Source organism: Chrysemys picta, chromosome 1, assembly GCF_011386835.1.
Source record: "Chrysemys picta bellii isolate R12L10 chromosome 1, ASM1138683v2, whole genome shotgun sequence".
Classification (NCBI taxonomy): domain Eukaryota; kingdom Metazoa; phylum Chordata; order Testudines; family Emydidae; genus Chrysemys; species Chrysemys picta.
The window spans coordinates 297,203,846-297,224,253 of record NC_088791.1 but is presented as its reverse complement, the minus strand read 5'-3'; positions in this window follow the sequence as shown (position 1 = coordinate 297,224,253).

Sequence of the window (20,408 nt, the reverse complement as noted above, 5' to 3'; positions counted from 1 at the left end):
CCACGACTATCACTCATGCTACACCATCTACCGCCAAAAGGCAGTTAGCAGCTGCTGCTGTGTAGCAATGCAGTCCCACGTCTGCCGGCACCCAGAGGACATATGGTGACGGTGAGCTCAGCTGAGCTGAGCGGGCGCCATGCTTGCCGTGGTATGTTGTCTGCACAGGTAACCCAGGTAAAAAGGCGCGAATCTATTGTCTGCGTTGCAGTGACGAGGGGGGAGGGGCCTGACGACATGTACCCAGAACCGCCCGCGACACTGTTTTGCATCATCCGGGCATTGGGATCTCAACCCAGAATTCAAAGAAAAGGCGCGAACCGCTTCTCGGCTCTCTGAGCTGTGGCGCAAACGTAGTATCTGACGGACTAGGGGAAGGAGGGAGGGCGGGCCGAGTGACGACATGGCGTACAGGCACAGGGAATTAAAATCAAGAACGGTGGCTGTGCATCAGGGAGAGACACAAACAACTGTCACACAGAATGGTCCCCACCAAAGATTAAACTGAAAACCCTGGGCTTAGCAGGCCGTTGATTTGACGGAGGGAGGGGGAAGCAAATGAATACAGAGCAAATCTATTTTTTACATCTTAAGACGACGGTGCAGCGTGACTGATAGCCCTCGGCATCTTTCTGGGTGCTTGGCAGCAAATACGGGGCGGTGTATGACGATGGACTTCAGGCCTATTGCACAATCGGCTGCTCGGGGAAGACTCTGCTAACGTGCGATGACCCGACTTGTAATAGGACGGCTAATAGTCGTAATACACCATTTACTGCCAAAAGGCAAGCCCCACGGCTGCCAGCACCCAGATCGCCGATGAAGGCTACCAGTCTACTGCACCGTCTACCGCCAAAAGGCAGTTAGCAGCTGCTGCTGTGTAGCAATGCAATCCCACGTCTGCCAGCACCCAGAGGACATATGGTGACGGTGAGCTCAGCTGAGCTGAGCGGGCTCCATGTTGTCTGCACAGGTAACCCAGGTAACCCAGGTAAAAAGGCGCGAATCTATTGTCTGCCGTTGCTGTGACGGGGGAGGGAGGGGCCTGACGACATGTACCCAGAACCGCCCGCGACACTGTTTTGCATCATCCGGGCATTGGGATCTCAACCCAGAATTCCAAGGGGCGGCGGAGACTGCGGGAACTGTGGGATAGCTGTGGGATAGCTACCCATAGTGCAATGCTCCGGAAGTCGACGCTAGCCTTGTACTGTGGACGCGGTCCGCCGACTAGAGCACCTAGAGCGTTTTATTGTGTGGACACACACAATCGGCTGTATACAACCGATTTCAATAAAACCGGCTTCTATAAATTCGAACTAATTTCGTAGTGTAGACATACCCTAAGGCTCAGTCCCTAGATCTGCTCTCCAGCGATTTCAGCTCTAGTAACAAGGACTCTCAGTTGGAGTATGGCTGGATTACAGGAATGTTGTCTGAATCATCTTTCCCAAACATACACACAAAAGCCTCTCCCTTCTCCTTTGAGAAGAACTTAAAAATTATTTAAGTTTCTCTAAAAGTCATGAGGACATTGTATCCTGTTCTAGTATTCCTCCATTAATTATTAGATTGCAATAATAGAACAGTGTACATGCATATTATGTACTTCCTTTGATGTCCTAAATAGACACTTTAAAAGATTTAATATTGTTTTCTACTACATGACTAATAGCCTGTTAAAACTACAGGAAAAACAACCACAAGAACAAATGATGATTTGCCTATTAACATCTAAGGCTGGGAAATAATAACATTAAACTAATTCAGGGTCATGTCACAAAGTATCCAATACCATTTAGACTCAGCAGTTATTTTTTCTCTCTATATTTTTTCAGAATGATATTTGTATACTACAATAAGTAAGCACCTCATGGCCAAAATAACGAATTATTTTAAGCATCTCAATTTGTTTTATTTGTATTATGGCTTCTCTAGTCTGTAGGCTCAGGTTTAAGAAATAATTATAATTCCTGATTTGAATGTATACCGTGTGTTCTTCCTGCCAACATTCTTGCTTCAACAGAACAGTTATGGGGGAAATGAGGGTTACGGTTCCAAATCTCTTTCCTTGCTCCTGCTATTTCTTTTCAATCCTGCAACAACTATCAGGACATCTCCTTGTTGTCAATATCCGGCAACATTTTTGCCAGAATTCTGCAACACATTGAACAAGGACTCCTGCTTGAGTCAGTATGGCTTCAGGAAAGGACACAGGACCTTAGACATGGTATTTTGCAGCTCGTCAACTTGAGGAGAAATGCCAGGAACAGAACTCCAACCTTTATATGACTTTCATTGACTTGAAAAAAGCATTTGATACAGTCAGTTGGGAGGGCCTTTGGAAGATCATGGCAAATGTGGTTGCCTGGAGAAATTCATTGCAATGGTTCAGCAATTCCATGATGGCATGCTCACTTGCATTATGGATTACAGTGAATCCTCTGAACCATTCCTCCTCACCAGTGGAGTCCAGCAGGGCTGTGTGTTGGCCCCAATCCTCTTTGGAATGATGTTTTCTGTCATGTTTACAAATGCCTTTCGTGACTGTGACACCGGGATTGGCATCAGATACTGGACTGATGGCAAGCTTTTCAATCTGAGGAGACTACAGGCAAAGATGAAAGTACAGGAAGTGACTGTGATCTTCTTATTGCTGATGACTGTTCCTTGAATGCCAAATCCGAGTCTGACATGCAGCAGAGTATGGACTATTTCTTTTCAGCTTGTGATAATTTTGGTTTCACAATCCATATCAAGAAGACAGAAGTGACGTACCAGTCTGCATCAGGAAAGCCTTATGTAGAGCCTACTATCACAGTGAATGGCCAAATCCTCAAGGCAGTGGACAAGTTCACCTACTTTGGCAGTACACTGTCACGTGCAGTTCACATCGATGATGAAACCAATGCCAGAATTACCAAAGCAAGTGTGGCCTTTGGCAGACTATATGTAAATGTATGGGAGCACAGAGGCATTAGTCAACAAACAAAATTGAAAGTCTACAAAGCCATCATGTTGCCAACTTTGATGTATGCATGCGAAACCTGGACAGTGTACAGACACCATGTTATGAAGCTGAATCACTTTCACATGGGCTGTCTGAGGAAACTGATGAAGATAAGATGGCAAGGCAAAGTTCCAGAAACTGAGGTTCTCATATAGGCAGGTATTCCAAGCATCCATACTATGTTGATGAAATCACAGATGAGATGGGTAGGTCATGTCACCAGTATGTCAGATGAGCAACTGCCAAAGAAGATCTTTTATGGTGAGCTAAAACAGGGAAAGCACTCTCAGGGAGGCCAGAATAAATGTTGCAAAGACTCCTTCAAGTTATCCTTGGGGTGTGTCAACACTGACCCAGAGTTTTGGGAAAATCTTGCTCATGATTGTTCTATCTGGTGAAGTCTCATCCATACTGGCTGCAGTCTATGAGCAGAGGAGAACTACTGAGGCAGAGCAGGAGCACCAGCAGTGTAAATCTCACAACCACAGCATGCCCTCTATTAATCAAGTAACCCACAGTGGCATGTCTTGTTCAGTGTGCCACAGACAGTTCAATGCTCAAATTGGCCTGATCAGCCACTCACATGGTCACAGAAACCAAACCAATCAGTGATGTCATGATCATCTTTGAACTCCAAGGACAAACAACAATACCCATTGTCAAATGAACTACACTAAAAATCTCCATTTGCTAGATTCAGGGCCGGCTCTAGGTTTTTTGCTGCCCCAAGCAAAAAAAAATTTGGCTGCCCCCCCCCCACCCCAGCCCAGTGCTCTCTCTCTCTCCCCACCCGCCAACTGCACCCTCCTGCAGCCCCAGCCCTGGATCGCTGGTAACTCGCTCCCAGGGCGGGTCATTCAGCAGGAATTTTGGATGTGCACAGAACACAGACAGGATTGGTTCCCATATGGTTACAGAACTGCAGTAAAGTGGAACAATTTTCAGCTTGTGTGATTGAAGGATATCTGGATGCATATTATAAGACTGTCCTACATAAATGAGGAAAAGTTGAGGTGCCTTTATTATTCTTTTGTTCCATTCTTTGTTTCTATGGGGAATTTGCCAATGCAATATCACTGTCTTCCTTTTAAACAAATAAAACTAAACTTAAAAAAAAAAGCAATGGTTGTTGAAAATAGCAATTCCAGTCCTAATAACCACTGGGAAGCATTTCTTGCTCAATTTATTCTACTTTTTCTACAGCAAGTTACAGTGGATCAGTATATTTGATTTGGGAGAAATGAAGTAACAGTTGCCCAAATTGAGCTTGAGCACTCCTGAATTTTGAGGGTGTTCAAATCTGGAAGGCAGATGCTAGATTCCCTTTCTGAATATTAGCTAAATCTGGAAAAGAAAAGTCAATTTCTGCTTCCATGGCTCAGAAGTGCAAATCCTCCTATGTGCCTGGTATTGTATCTAAAGCTGCCCCGGTCTTAGTAGAGCCTCCCCTCCCTTACTTTTCATTTTAAATTCAGGTAGGATCCACCTACCTCCCTTGCTAGGCTTCAGATAGAGAGATGCACTGTCCATTTAGTTCACCCAATTCTTTCTTTGGGGGCGAGCCCAGGGCTGGGGTGGCAGGAGGTGCATGGGGGGGGAGAGCCCAGGGCTGGGGCAGCAGGGGGTGCAAGTAGGGGCCAGAGCTGGGGCAGCAGGGGGTGTGGGCGGGGGAGAGTCCAGGGCTGGGCAACACAGAGGTGTGGGGGGAGCCCAGGGCTGCGGTGGGGGGCAGCAAAAAACCTAGAGGTGGCTCTGTCCCTACCATTCACAGCAAGCTGCAGCATGAGGTTTCAGTGCCACACTCCTTCCTCCTCCCTTTCCTGTTAATTGCGGCCGAGGGACTGCTGGGAAATGTAGTTCTTTCCCTGCTCCAGGGCTGGCTCTACAGGCAGGGAGCTAACCAAGGAACTACAGCTCCCAGGGCCCCCTGTTGGTTCTCAGCTCCCCTGCTGGGTTTTTGCACCCCTGCAAATTTGCCGCCCCAAGCAACTGCTTGCTTTGCTGGTGCCTAGAGCCGGCCCTGGCTAGATTTGCATGAACTACCAGGGTTTCAGACTATGTAGACTTAACCTGCCACATCATCTTTTGTGCAGACACATGCCCTGCACCAGTATTATTGAAATATTGTAACCTTAGTTTAGAAGGGAACGCATTTCAAAGATCCTGTTTTATTTATGCAAAATGTGTGTGGTAATTGCACACCTGATTTGCATGCATAAATTCTTGGGTGTGGTGCATTGACACAGATATGCCCTTTTGAAATTAGGGCAATAGAGTATAACTAAGATATTAATTTTAGTTTTGGGTAACCCCAAATAATTTTAGTGGGCTTTGCAAAGTAGAGTGTGTCTATAGTCCGACTGCTTAATACATTGTATTAGTTCCCCCAAAGGTATTCTCCTCACTGAGTCCCTTAAAAATGTTGATACTATACACTCATTCTTACATTCATATATCTAAGCATTAGCTCATATGTTTGTGAACTCTTTTCCCAAGTCAGTAAACAAGGGGGAGATAGAATGATCTGGTGGTTAAGGCCCTGATCTGGAACCCAGGAGATTTCAATTAAATTCTTGGCTGTGCCAGAGACTTCCTTTCTGTCTTGGGCAACTCACATTATGGCTCATCTTATCTGTAAAAAATGAGGATAGTACTTCAGTATCTCACAGGAGGATTGTGAGGATAATTCCATAAATATTTGAGAAGCACTCAGTGGGCAGGATCAAGTGGGTGGAACTACCACATTAAAAATAAAGGGTATTGGAGGCTGGAGTATTTTAAAGGCATCAGGACAAATTCATCCTTGATTTAACTAAATTGGCTTCAGTGGAATTACATCAAGAATGAATTTGGCCCATTATGATTAAAATGCATTTTTCAATTGTACTGAAGAAGAAAATAAGAAGCAGCTAATAAAGGACTAAAGCCAGTAATGATTTTATAAATGACTGCTCAGGGAAATTAAATCAAAGAACAATAGAAAATGGAGGACCAAATGAAATGAGGATTTACAGTGTAGAGTCAGCTAAGGCATGCAGGGAAAGGATAAAAGATGAACAGTATAGTAAATTATGGCTCCTTAAAGAGTTATAAGAAAAACTTTATAAATGCATACTGCTAATTTTTTGAGGGGTGGGGAGGGTTTGACAGCACACTTCTCTCACAGCTTTGGGATAAGGAGAGAGTTCCTCTTTTTCACTTCAACTTTCAGCCCACTCTGCAGGGGTCAGAGAAAAGAAGAACTGAGAAGGTAAAGGAGCCTAGTAGTTGAACAGTCTCTGGTGGGGCTCAACCTCTCTTTCTCTTCCCCATTTCCCCATTGTTAGCTACTGGGAAGGAGAGGCAGTGTTCCACATTCAGCAGCAGAAAGAGAGAGGCTACCATTGACCTCCCTCCACTAATATATGGCCAAATTCTGCAGGCCTTATGCAGATAAAGTCTTCTTTGACTTCAGTCAGGGAACGTTCTTGATAAAGAACTACTGGATTGGGCTCCTAGAGAAAAAAAGAACTCACTAAACAATAAGGAGAATAAGCAAATCTATGAGAATATACTAATGGTAGACCAGTTATTTCTTATCATGAGAGCATGGATTGATGGATATGCCATTGGAATAGTAGTGAGTAGTTCTTTTTGGAAGTGTTCACTACATTTGGGTGCCTCAGTTTTTGAGTTGCAAACCTTAGACAGTTTGGCAAAATTTTCAATCTTGAGTGTCTAAAGTTAGGCACCAAAATTCATAGTAAGGCACCAATTAAGTGGAACAGTTTTCAAAGATGCATACCACTCACAACATTATTCGAACTTTAGAAAGTGAACCTGATATTAAATCAGGCCTTAAATATCTTAACTTGTGCAGCCAAAAATTGAGGGACCCAAAGTAGCATGAACTTTTGAAAACAACGGCTTTTAATTTTCTCCACTTCATTTTCTCCACTATGAAATTGAGCAACTGAAAATTTAAAGGTTGGGAGTTAGGGAAAAATCCAAATCCCCTTTGCTGGAGTTATCTGGTTTTGGGAATGTTCTGTATGCAACAGTCCTCATGATACTGGTAGGGGAATAGATTGAATAGATTTAGTTTTCCATCTATAGCTCCTGTGGGACAAATCTTGATATTCTTATTCAGCTTTTACTCAGTCTTTACTCAGAGAGTTTGTATGAGTAGAGACTAAATAAAACTGAGCAATAATTAAAGACTTCTGAATTTATCCCTATGAATCTATAAATGGTTGAGATGGGAATAGACCAGAAACTGAATCCAAATCACAATTTGAACTTCCTAAAAAGATTCAGTGAGTTTCAGACCTGGGATTTTTGTACAGGCCCATCACTTAATAACAGAAAAGCCTGAAGGTCTTAGCACACAAATGTTTGTTTATTCAGGAGTTGTTATGAATTTCCTTCTGTAAAACTTCATCCCTTTAATTAAAAGAGATGGATGCACTTAAAGAATGGTCGACTCATCCAAATCAAGCACAAAGGCCAACTTAGAAGGCTGTTTAATGAATATTTACCTCTTCTCCTTACCACTTTATTTCACAATAGAGAAGAAACAACAAAGATCAACTCATTCTATAATTGTGAAATAGCCATTCCTGTTACTGTCTACTCCATCTGTGCACTTTGTTTCCTCATTTTTAATATTGGGAAGGAAATACAGGGCTGTATTTTAAAATAATTGTTGTGTTAAAAATAAATTGTTTTTAAATCTGGTACAGGGTGGTTTCTACTGGTATTTGATGGTTGCTCATTTATTATTTGATATGAAACAGTAATCACTGTCCCATTTCTTCTGGACATGCCCACACCACAACAAATCACCACATAACTGGCGCTCTTGTTAGCAGTCTCAGTAGAAAGAACCTGAGGACTGAACTGTCCGCAATAACAGTAGTCCTTCAAGGTTAGTATTGAAGAATAGAGAGAGCAGCATGGTGGAAGTCTGCATAATCATTGATCTGCTTACCTGTTCTCAGAGTGGTAGCCGTGTTAGTCTGTATCAGCAAAAAGAATGAGGAGTACTTGTGGCACCTTAGAGACTAACAAATTTATTTGAGCATAAGCTTTTGTGGGCTAAAATGATGAAGTGGGTTTTAGCCCACGAAAGCTTATGCTCAAATAAATTTGTTAGTCTCTAAGGTGCCACAAGTACTCCTTGTCTTTTTACCCGTTCTGTGGATCAATATGACAATTTTCTAGGGGTCTCAACCCAGAATATTTCAAGGACACTAAACTTGCTTTTATATTTAAAAAAACAAAAGACAGTTTTATGTTTTGTTTTACCTCCCTGTTATTAAACTATTCATAATCTTGTAATTATGTGCCACTTATAAGCTTCTATAGTACTGTGCCTGAAGCTATTAGATGCAGTAATAACACAAAATTAGAAATATACTGTAATGGCACTGTGTGTTATGAAGGAGAAAATGTAACTAGGAGACAAAAATGAAAACTAAGGAATAATTGTGGAATTCATTTTTCCATATACATAGTGAAGAATTCTAGGTGATCTATTTGATTATTAACTTACTTAAACTTGGTCCTGCTAGTGAAGGCAGGGGGCTGGACTTGATGACCTTTCGAGGTCCCTTCCAGTTCTATGAGATAGGTATACCTCAATTTATTTATTTAAAGGCACAATTCATATGATTCTGAATGAATTAAAACAATTGTACTTAGATATTTAGGACTTCGGTAAGATTATATTTGCCCTAGGTTTTTTTTTTTTAATAGCCTAACTTTAGGCTCCTAAATCCATATTACCCCCCAGTCTTGTCGTGCCCACGCAAACTAGAAGGTGGTCAAACATTATTCAAAGTGGGAGATGGTCAATGTTGTCAGCTCTGGTGGATGGGGGAGGTTGTTCAGACCTTGCCCAAACTCTCAAAACTATTGTTTCCCAGAGGATGATTGAGACGCTGATGATTGCAGCTGATCTCTCTGCGGTCTCTGTCTCTCATATTGTCACTGTTATTGGGCATAAGGAGTGTACCTGGTGTGCTGGTAGGGTCTTCACTTGGTTGCAAGCATGTATATTCCCAATGTGTGGAAAGTTGCTTGGGAGTCCTTCATGGTGTGGAGGACTTCATCTGTCTTCGAGGGGAACAGTTTCTGGCCATTGAAGGGGAGATCCTCCATCGTAGATTGTATTTCTCTGGGGAAACCAGAGGAGTGGAACAGGATGCTCGGCGCATGAGAGCTGCAGTGGCTGTGGATACCACATCTAGGATGCCTGTAGAGCGGTTCTGGCTACAAGCTATCCTTCGGCCAAAATTGATTTAAATATGGTCCTTTTTTCTTCCGGGATGTCATTAATAAAGTCTGCAAGTTTAGAGTAATTGACATGGCTGTATTTTGCCATTAGTACCGCATAGTTGGCAACCCTAAATTGCAAAGCTGTTAATGAGTAGACCCTTTAGCCAAAAAGGTCTAGTCATTTCCTCTCCTTGTCATTTTGAGTGGCTCTAAATTGATGTCGCCTGCTGCGCTAGTTGGTCGCATCAATGACCAGAGTTTGGTGCGGGTTGAGAAAAAAGAAAGTCCATGCCTTTTGAAGGGACATAATACTTTTTATCAGCCCTCTTGCAGGTAGGTGGTATTGTAGCCATGGTCTGCCAAATGTTTTTGGCTGGTTCCATGAGCACATCGTTAATTGGAAGTGCTATCTTTGAAGTCGAGGAGGTCTGCAGGATGTCCAACAGTTTATGTTGGGACTCTGGGGTTTCCTCGAGAGGAATCTCCAGTCATTCTGCCACTCATAGAAAAAGTTCCTGAAAATGTTTAAAATCATCTGTGGCTGTCAATAGTGGAGGCATTATGGCTTCGTCTAGGGAAGAGTAGGAATTATTGGTAGGTGGTGTACTGTCCCGATCCAGGGTCTCCTCCCATTCTTCATAGGTCTCCTCAAAAGGCTCTGTTGGTGCAGGCACCGAGGGTAGTGGAGATCTAATCCCTTCCCTATAGGGCCTGAGGGGCCTGCTGTATTACCTTCTATAAGGGTCCTAATAAAGTTACTGTGTGGGGAAAGGCATAGGTGGGGCCATCTATGGGTGACCAGATCATGGCTGTATGTCCTGTCTGTAATGAGACCTCTACCGTTACTGTCGGTCGGTCACGGTGGTGTGATGAGAAAACACCCTCCTCCTCATTATCTTCCTCTTTGCTGGAAAATGGAGGGCCCAGTGGTGAAGCAGGTTGGGCTGGTACTGTACACATTGGAGACCCATCGGTGATGATACCAATAAGTCTTTATGGTGAAGGAAGTATATTTTCAGCGCCACAGTAGTTGGTGCCAATGGTTTCAGCAGCAAAGTAGTCAGTGCCGATGGAGCCGTTACAGTTGCAGCCATCAGTGCCAATATGGAGGTCGGAGCAGGTGGAGGTGGCATAGTCTGTGGTGAAGGTCTCAGTGCTGCCTCTTTAGGCAGTTCAATGGTGCCATGGCGGAGGAGATAGGTTTGTTCTTGCCTCTTGACTCCGAACCTGTGCACTTGGGATCTGCAGAGGCCCCGGTGCGGTCAGTACTGAGGAGAGAACGAGCTGGGGACCATTTCTTTTTCATCAGCTCTGTGGGAGGAGAAGTTGCTGCTTTTTTCCTCGTCACCTTCCTTGTCCAGAGGGGGTCTGCTGGCCAGGATCTGATGCCGGTCTCAGGGACTTCGCCATGAGTATGAGTTTGAAATGCAGGTCTCTGTCTCTCCTGGCTCAAGCTTTTAAATTGCTGTAATGAGCGCATTTTTGAGGAATGTGCAACTCACCGAGGCAGCAGACACATTGAGAGTGCCTGTCCAATACTGGAATAACCTCCCAATATGAAAGGCAGTGTTTGAAGCCCAGTGACCTGGGCATGGCTTCGAACAGCAGTGGTTCGCCCTAACTAATCTATTGATGAGGGAATAGAACAAAGAAGGAAGAAAAAAACATTTTTAACGATAGAGTAAACAGGGAAGAAAAAAGGTAAGTAATCTAACTACTAAGCTAAAACTACTCTAAACTAGCTATTTTAAGTTCTAAATGAGCTAATGGTTGGGACACTGCTGGGAGCTCCATCTCAGGCTGAGGACAGCTGAGAAGGAACTGAGAGGGGTCGGGACGTGCACTCTGGATGAGGCACCAATGACACTGCAAGATGGGCACAGCACATGCACGATCTGAACAGGCACTGCTGCTGAAATTCTCAGATCAAAGGCACAGGGAGGGCACAGACACCTGAAGAGGAGCACCTACAGGGCCATCACTTGAAGAAGAAATTGACAATATTATGACTGTTTAGTTTAGAGAGAAGATGAATAAGAGGGGACATGAAGGTATACAACATTATGACAGGTATAGAGTAGGTAAACCATAATACAAAATCAATGGGACCTTCAATAAAATTGAAAGGCAGCAAATTTAAAATTGATAGGAGAAAAATTTTCTCTAGAATACATATTTAACCAGTGGAACTCATTACCTCAAGCATCCCCAGCCTTCTGGCCAAAACCTTTGTGGATCCTCTTTCCTTTTCTCTCTGCTTTCTGTAGGGGATGGCCACAGCAACCAAGCAGTAGTAGGATTGTAACTAGGCATAACTTTACAACTCATGTTATCTACGGCTGATGTCACTCACCCTCTGATCTCGTTATTGAGGAACTAGTACCTTGCTGTTGTCTTAGGTCCAGATCCACAGAGGTACTTAGCACCTAAACCCCAGATTTAGACACCCAAGTTCTAGTTTTAGGTGCCACTACAATCCACAAAACCCTCATTAAGCTGCTGCTTAATTCCGTAAACACCTACATTCACTTGGTGCTTAAATTTTTGCTGTAAAAGTTCCTTAAGTGCCTATGTTTCTGCCTCGGTACATGTATGCTGCTGCCTTGCTCAAAATGCCCAGATGACTATTGCCCACTAAGTCCCAGTGCAATCCACAAACCAGGAGAAGATAGGCAGAGAAGATACTATCTTGCTCGTGGGACCCTATCTGGCACTTGAGCTCAGACTGATGGTGGTAGTACCCCAACTTACATTTCAGTGGTTAGAGTATTCATCAGAGATGGGAAGAAAGGATTTGAATAGAGGATCTCTTACCCCACAGGAGAGTGCCCTAACCACTGGGCTATGGCATATGCTGATATAGAGCTCCCTCAATCTCTCCTGTTGAAGCTGTTCCACTTTGGACAAATAGGCATTGGAGCAGGGCAGCTGGATCTGGCTATAGAATTTCTCTCTCTCTGGTCCAACGACTATATAAGTATTTACCCTGAGAAGTGGGAGACTCCCCTGTTCAAATCCTTTCTCCCCATCAGGCAGAGGGGGGAATCACCACTAGGTCTTCCACTTCCAAGGTGTGTGCTCTAACCACTGGGCTAAAAATTATAATGCAGCGGGTGTCAGTACCACCACTACCTCCTCTGGTTCTTACAAGAAATGGCTTAGGCACCTAAGCTACCTGACTCCAGGAAAGAGGTTCCTGCTTCTGGCTCATAAGCAAGATAGATGCCTAAGGCACCTATCTCCCTAGGAAGAGAAGGGCTTAGGACATGACCCTCTGATCAGCATCTCCCATTGGCTAGCTTATGCAGCTTCACATCTAGTGGGCTGGGTTTTGCAGATCCCATTCAATCTCTCCCCATTCATTGCATAGGGAGCCTAGGGCCCAGATCCTCAAAAGGTATTTATGCTTGTAACAGGATTGGCTGATTCTGTGCATCTCCTTATTGCCAGAGATCCCTTTGCAGCATCCACATTGTTTTGATCTTAAGAAGCCTTTATACAGATTCCACACACTTTTTCTGTGGTCAGAATACCCCTCCTAGGGGTCTGGATTTATTCACATACGAAGCTCAAAATAAAACTCAAAGTCTCAAATTAAAGTCCAACAAACAAACATTTTTTTTCCTCTTCCCAGGCTTTCCTGCCTGGGAACTTTCGTGTGTTGGCAGGGCATTCCCAAACTCAACTCCTATCTGGCTGGAGTCTCATATCTAACTCCCAGAACCCTTTACTAGAGCCCACTCACTCCTAGCAGTCTCTGATCCACGAGCATTCCCCCTCCCTCCAGCTTCTCTTTATAAGCAAAGCACCTGATCCCTCTAAGGTGCGCCTCTTTCAGCCATCAGGGTTGGCTAACTCCAGGCACTCCAGCTCTTATAGGGCAAGACACCCTGTTACAAGGTTCTGAAATCAATGGCGGTTAGGATCTTTGAGGAGCTGGGTCTATGTGTCTAGCATAGGCTTTGTAGATCCCATTGTTGTTCCAGTGATTTTCTAGACATGCTAGGGATGCCAACCCTCCAGGATTGGCCTGGAGTCTCCTGGAATCAGCATCGATCTCCCAGTGACTATTGAAGGCAATCCAGGAGATTTTAATAGAATATTGTAAGAAAATGACATTACGTCATGGGGGGGGGGGGGGGAATCTCTCGGAATAGCTTCAGGCAGAGTTGGCAACCCTATAGGCACCTAAATGTTTGGCATTGCAATGCCTAAGTCCCTTTGTGGAGCCTGGCCTTATTGCCTGCCTATTATTTCCATTCTGGGTTTAAACGGCCTGCTCTATATTTGATTCTTTGTGCTATTGCTTCTCTACATATTGATTCATTTCTTATAGATGTGATTCTTATAGATAGGACTGCATAACTGATATGTTCCATAGCTGATACATTGTGTAATTAATTTGTTGCTTAATAGATTCACCCTCATTCTGACTCACTATTTAACTGATTTTTCTGCATAGTCTATTACTAAATATTGCCATCTGCTTCTAAAAAGACCTCCATATGTAGCTGGGTGGAATTCTTCAAACCAATGCATTTTGTATTTTTTAAGTGCATCTTAAATATTCCTTTCCGCTTATTATTTTTAGACATTTATTGCTATCTGTTTTGTGGTGTTATATTCTATAGCACCTTGATACACATGACAGATGCACTATAAACCAATAAAGAACAATTTATGTTAAAGTGCTGCTTGGCCACAACAGGGCCATTTTTCTTTCTTTAAAGAAGTGAAAATTTTCTCAGAGGAAGAGTAAAACATAATAGTGTTGTCACGAAAGTGAGAAAAAAGATCAGGTGTCCTCTAATTTCTGTGAATAAGAATAATATGTATTACCTGGTTCTGTCAATCTGTCATGCAAGTTTGCTTTCTAGTGATAATTAAAAAAAAAAGGAAGTTTCTTATTTCTTACCAATACGTATCTTGTTCTTTAATATATAGTTTGTTGCTTGGCTTTATTATTTTTTTCTACAACCTATTGAGTACCTCATGAATTGTTGCAAGAGGTAAGGGAGGTTTATTGTACAGAAAAAAATATAGACTTTTCACAATAACATTGTGCCAAATAAGTACAAACTCTGCAGACACTAGATCTCAATGTTATTATCTGGCACACTACCTATTCCGTAAGCTTCTCATCAGACACCTATTTTAAAACCAATGCTAAACAGTATCATATAATAAAAACAAACTAGCCATAGTGTAAATTTAGCAATTGACTAATCTTGCCATAGCATATATGTATATAACCAAGCTGAAGTTAGTGGACAATTTACAGTTGAATGTATACACAGTACCATAGCTTTTATATTTGCAGTACAGAATTTATCACTGATTCATGTATTAAGGTCAAAAGAGATGTCTCTGAATCGCCTGGTCTAGGGAACACCTGGAAATGATAATAATGGCTGCAACTATAGATAGGTTTTGTATTGGATTACCTACAGTTTATTGCTACTGTGATGCTAGCAGACCACGTGCCAGCTCAGGCCAAGGTCACCATGCCTCAGTTGAATACAAACAAATACCTAGCTTTTGGTGGGAGGGATAGCTCAGTGGTTTGAGCATTGGCCTGCTAAACCCAGGGTTGTGAGCTCAATCCTTGAGGGGACCACTTAGGGATCTGGGGCAAAATCAGTACTTGGTTCCCCTAGTGAAGGCAGGGGGCTGGACTCAATGACCTTTCAGGGTCCCTCCAGCTCTATGAGATAGGTATAACTCCATAGCTGAAATCAGTCTGGCTCACCTGTATATTAGTAGTATTACAATTATAAGAATGTGTTTAGTATTTAGACTTTATTGAATGCTTGTGACTTGGTGCATGCATTAATCTCGTTTATAAATAAGTATCCCATATTATAAGGAAATATTTGAACATTTGCATTGAAAGCCTTTGCTACTGTATAAATCACCAGACAGCAGGGAGACAATTAGACTTTAGGGTCCCTAATCCCTTTAAGGTCCCTTAAAAAGGGAGCAGGGCTACTCAGGGAGAACAAGGGTTTAAAAAGCCAGCTCCTAAGCAACCAGAGCAGCTAGTAAACTGGATCAGGAAACAGAGGAATTTTGCGAGGGAGTGTGAGAGCCAGATACACCTAACATTTGCTAACCTCGAGCCAATAACCCTCTCCCCAACAAAAAATAAAAACAAAAAACAAAACAAAAAGCTGCAAGAGTAACAATAATGCAGGCAGGAGTCCAGCAGTAGAATGGGGACTATCCGGTTTATTTAATTGAATGCCACATGCATGATTACCTGCCTAGTGGACAGGGCATGGGGCATATGTGTGCAATCAGTTCAAGCAACTCATGGCCCTCAGAGACAGAGTATGCATTTGTGAGGCCAGAGTTGCTGAACTGGAGGAGCTATGGGAGACAGCGAGTACATTGATGAGACTTTCCGGGACAGAAATAGAGGGGTCCCACCCCGAGTCTGGCAGCCTCTGTGCTGCTGAGGAGCATGAAAGTCTTGGGAAAGGAGAACATCAAACTAGAGCAGAGGGAAACAATCCCACAGTTAGACCCTCCTTTCGGATGATGTCATGGTATCCTCTCACACTGAGGCTGTCCCTCCGGAGGAGGGGACCCCAGTTGTTAGGAAGAGACAGAAAGTAGTAATGGGGATTTGATTATTAGGAATATAGACAGTTGGGTCCGTGATGAACGAGACAACTGTATGATGAATTGTCTGCCGGGTGCAAAGATTGAGGATCTCTTGGGACATCTAGACAGACTTATCTGAAGTGCTGGGGAGGAGCCAGTGGTTGTGATACATGTAGGTACCAATGACACAGGAAAAAGTAAGAGAGAGGTCCTGGAGGCCAAACTGAGGTTGCTAGGTAAGTGATTAAAGTCCATTACCTCCATGGTAGCATTCTCTGAAATGGTTGCAGTTCCATGTAGAGGGTCAGTTAGTCAGGAAGAACTGCAGGGTTTCAATGCATGGATGAAATGATGGTATAAGGAGGAGGAATTTAGGTTTATTAGGATCTGGAGAACCTTTTGGGAAAGGAGGAGCCTATATAGGAAGGATGGATTTCACCTAAACCAAAATGGAACCAGAATGCTGGTAAATAAAATGTAAAAGGTTGTAGAGGAGTTTTTAAAGTAGGGGCTGGGGGAAAGCTGACAGGTGTGGAGGAGTATGTGGTTCAGTCATGGGGATTCTCTGTATCTTAGTAAAGAGGAGAGACTATAAGTCGATAAAGTACAGGTAGGAACTGAAGAGAAACAGTCAAATGAAAATGAGTCCCATTCAGTTACATTACATGAAGGCAACAACTAAATATTGACAAATTTTCTAAGTGTTTGTATACAAATGCAAGTGTAAATATTAAAATGGGTGAATTTGAATGCCTGGTATTAAATGAGGATATTGATATAATAGGAATCAGAAAAACTTGGTGGAATGATAAGCAATGGGACATGGTAACACCAGGGTGTAATGTTGTACTCCATATGCTTTATGAAAATATACTTGTAAAGTGAATATAATGTAACTGGAATATGCTTTATGCAAAAAGTCTCTTGTAAGGTATCATTACAAAGCTTATAGTCTACTGAGTGTGTTCATCCTATTTGTATGTATGTATCATTCTTGTATCTAAAATTAGAAATATGAAGTCCTATTGTCCTATGTCTCTGAGAGACATAGCTATGACAACCTAACCCTTGGTGTAGATAGTGCTAGGGCAATGGAAAAAATCTTATTTATGAAGTCTTATATATGAAATAATGAAATTCTTATTTATAAATAATAATAATGAAATTATTTATGAATAAATAATAATGAAATTCATATGTATGAAGTCTTATTTATGAAAAATTCTTATTTATGAAAATATGAAGTCCTATTATCCTATGTCTCTGAGAGACATAGCTCTGCCAACCTAAACCTTGGTGTAGATAGTGCTAGGGCAGTGGTTCCCAAACGTTAACAACCTGTGAACCCCTTTCACTAAAATGTCAAGTCTTGTGAACCCCCTCTTAAAAATAATATTTTCAGGGATTTTCTCCTTTACCTGAGTATAAATTATAAAAGCAGTGATCTTGGAAATATAAAATTTGTTTTTGTGACATGCTTATTACACACTATGTATTATTAATTATTATTTATCATTACAGTATTTTATTGTATTATGAAAACGGCAACACTCTTCCAAGATCTCACTTTCGTAGCTTGTATCACTTTGAATAAGCCTGTTATAAGACAAGGCTCCTATGTTTCATCAAGGAATATCAGATGTGAAACAGCATGAAGGTATTTAAGAAGCCAACTCAAAGGCCAGGTCTACACTACCCCCCTAATTCGAACTAAGGTACGCAACTTCAGCTACGTGAATAACGTAGCTGAAGTTCGAAGTACCTTAGTTCGAACTTACCTTGGTCCACACTCGGCAGGCAGGCTCCCCTGTCGACTCCGCGGTACTCCTCTTGCCGAGCTGGAGTACCGCAGTCGACGGCGAGCACTTCCGGGTTCGACTTATCGCGTCCAGACTAGACGCGATAAGTCGAACCCAGAAGTTCGATTGCCAGCCGCCGAACTAGCGGGTAAGTGTAGCCAAGGCCAAAGAGTTCCTCCTACACAAGCATTCAGGTCTTGAGCAGTCCAGACAAACAACGCATGTTACAACAAAGCTTAAACTTGTTCTTCATAATAATTTTAAAAACAATACTAGCTGCCTATTTAATTTTAAAAACAGCAAAAAATATCAACCTTCAAGACTCCTTATCAGAAATGGAAAGGGAGGTGAAGTCTCCTCAGTGTGAGAGAGATGCTTGCTTTGATCTGCTTAGCTCTTGGAAGTCTTGGGGCTCCGGGCTGCTGGCCCCATGCTGCCCGGAGTCCCTTGGGACAGCTCTGTCCGCTATTAGGGAATTTTTCCCTGAGAACCTCCTGTAACAATTCATGAACCCCCAGGGGTTCGCAAACCCCAGTTGGGAACCACTGTGCTAGGGTGATGGAAAAATTCTTCTGTTGACTAGCTACTGCCCCTTGGGGAGGTGGATTAACTACAGCAACGAGAACTGTGCCCCACCCCTGCATCACTATAGTATCTACACTGCAGCACTATAGTGGTGCACCTGCAGCTATGCCACTGTAGAGTTTTAAGTGTAAACATACCCTTACATTAAGGTAGGTAGCCATAACGAGCCATCCAGATAGGTACTCTTGAAATTCATCATTCCAGGCCTTAGTGTAAATGACCATCAGATGTAACTTGTGACGTTGCACTCTATATGTTTATGGAAATATGCTTATAAGTGTAAATATAACATAACTGGAATATGTTTTGTGCTAGATATGCCATGTAACATATCTTTGCAAAGGTTATGATCTACTGAATATATTCATCCTATTTGTATGCATGTATCATTTTTATATCTAACGTTATGAGCATTGGCTCTATGCTTGTATTTGAAGTGTTTGCTGTAGGCAATACATAAGGGAGGTTTGGCCAATATATTGTGAAGGGGCTATTCAAGTAATTGGGAGTACTTAACTAACAATGGACTTTGGGAGACGCCAATCACATTTGAGCTTTCTTGGGAACGTTCAAACTAACATGTAAACAATGGCATTGGCCTACAAAAAGCTGAATCATTCATGGACATGTGACTTGCCCAGGTGGCTACAAACTCCATCTTGTTGCTCTGATTTTGCACAGAAGAACAAAGAGGCTTCCACCCACAAGAGAGAGAATATAAAAGGCCCTGGAAGCTTCTCCATTTGGTCTTCAGCTGGCTCAAGAGATGGTCTCTTCACCCCAAAGAGATGCCTGAAAGGAACTGGAACAAAGAACTGTAATTATGGGGGTATGAGTAATTGCTGGACCCAGGCCATAAATTACAATGTTGGTCTGAAAAGGATTGTACCTGAGATAACATCTAGGGTGAAAAGTTATTATTTGTAACTAGATCCTTAGTGTATTAAGTTAGCCTTACGTATTTTGATTTATTTTACTTAGTAACTTACCTTGTTCTGTTATTACTTGAAACCACTTAAATCCTACTTTTTATACTTAATAAAATCACTTTTGTTTATTAATTAACCCAGAGTAAATAATTAATACCTGGGGGAGCAAACAGCTGTGCACATCTCTCTATCAGTGTTATAGAGGACGGACAATTTATGAGTTTACCCTGTATAAGCTTTATACAGAGTAAAACAGATTTATTGAGGGTTTAGTCTCCCAGAAAGACTGACTACTTGGTACTGAGAAAGTCCCTGTTAACTGAGAAGCCCCTGGGCTAAGTGAATCTTAGTTTCTGTGAACTGCAGGGGGGCGTGGCCCAACCTCTTGGTCTGTGCTGGAGCCGACTGGTGTGTCTAGCTCAGCAAGACGGGAGTGGAGGGAAGCCTTTTCTGGCAGGGGGGTTTGTTCTCAGTGATATCTCAGCACATCTAGTGATAGTCTTGAGGGAGATTCTGTGACCCAACCCGTCACATAACTTCTGTCATATTTATCATTAAAGTAATCAGATATAACTGCAAATATGCATAACAAATTCTGTTGAATAAAAAGATAGCTAAATTTTATTATTTATTTATTTGTTAAGCACTAATAATATCCTTGAGGCTGGACAGGAAAAGGCATTTCTTTTGATCACCTTCCAAGACACTGTTCAATACAAGTTAGCCTTGGATAATTAAGATCTACATGAAGTCCTACCTTCTTGGTTAAAGCTACTATGGAATCACTGAGTTCACTTATGGTAATGCCTCAGAAGAAACATTGAGGAACCTCCATACTTCTGGAGTTCTCCAACTCTCACAACACTCCTGTCAAGGCTGAATCCCCACTCTGTCACTCAGGGCCGGCTCTAGGCACCAGCCCTCCAAGCATGTGCTTGGGGCGGCACTTTCTAAGGGGCGGCACTCCGCCCCCCCCTTTTATTTTTAATTTTTTTGATTGGAGAGGCATCGCCGGGAGCCAGCCCGGGCCCAGCCACTCGCCCTATCAGTGCATTAGCCGGGATCCACGCCCCCTGCCCAGCCCGGTGGCGCCCTGCACAGCCCACTCGGGGAAACACTGTGCTGCCCTGGGGAGACTTGAAACGGCAGCGGCAGCAGGACCCCTTTTCAATACAAGTTAGCCTTGGATAATTAAGATCTACATGAAGTAGATCTTCCCTG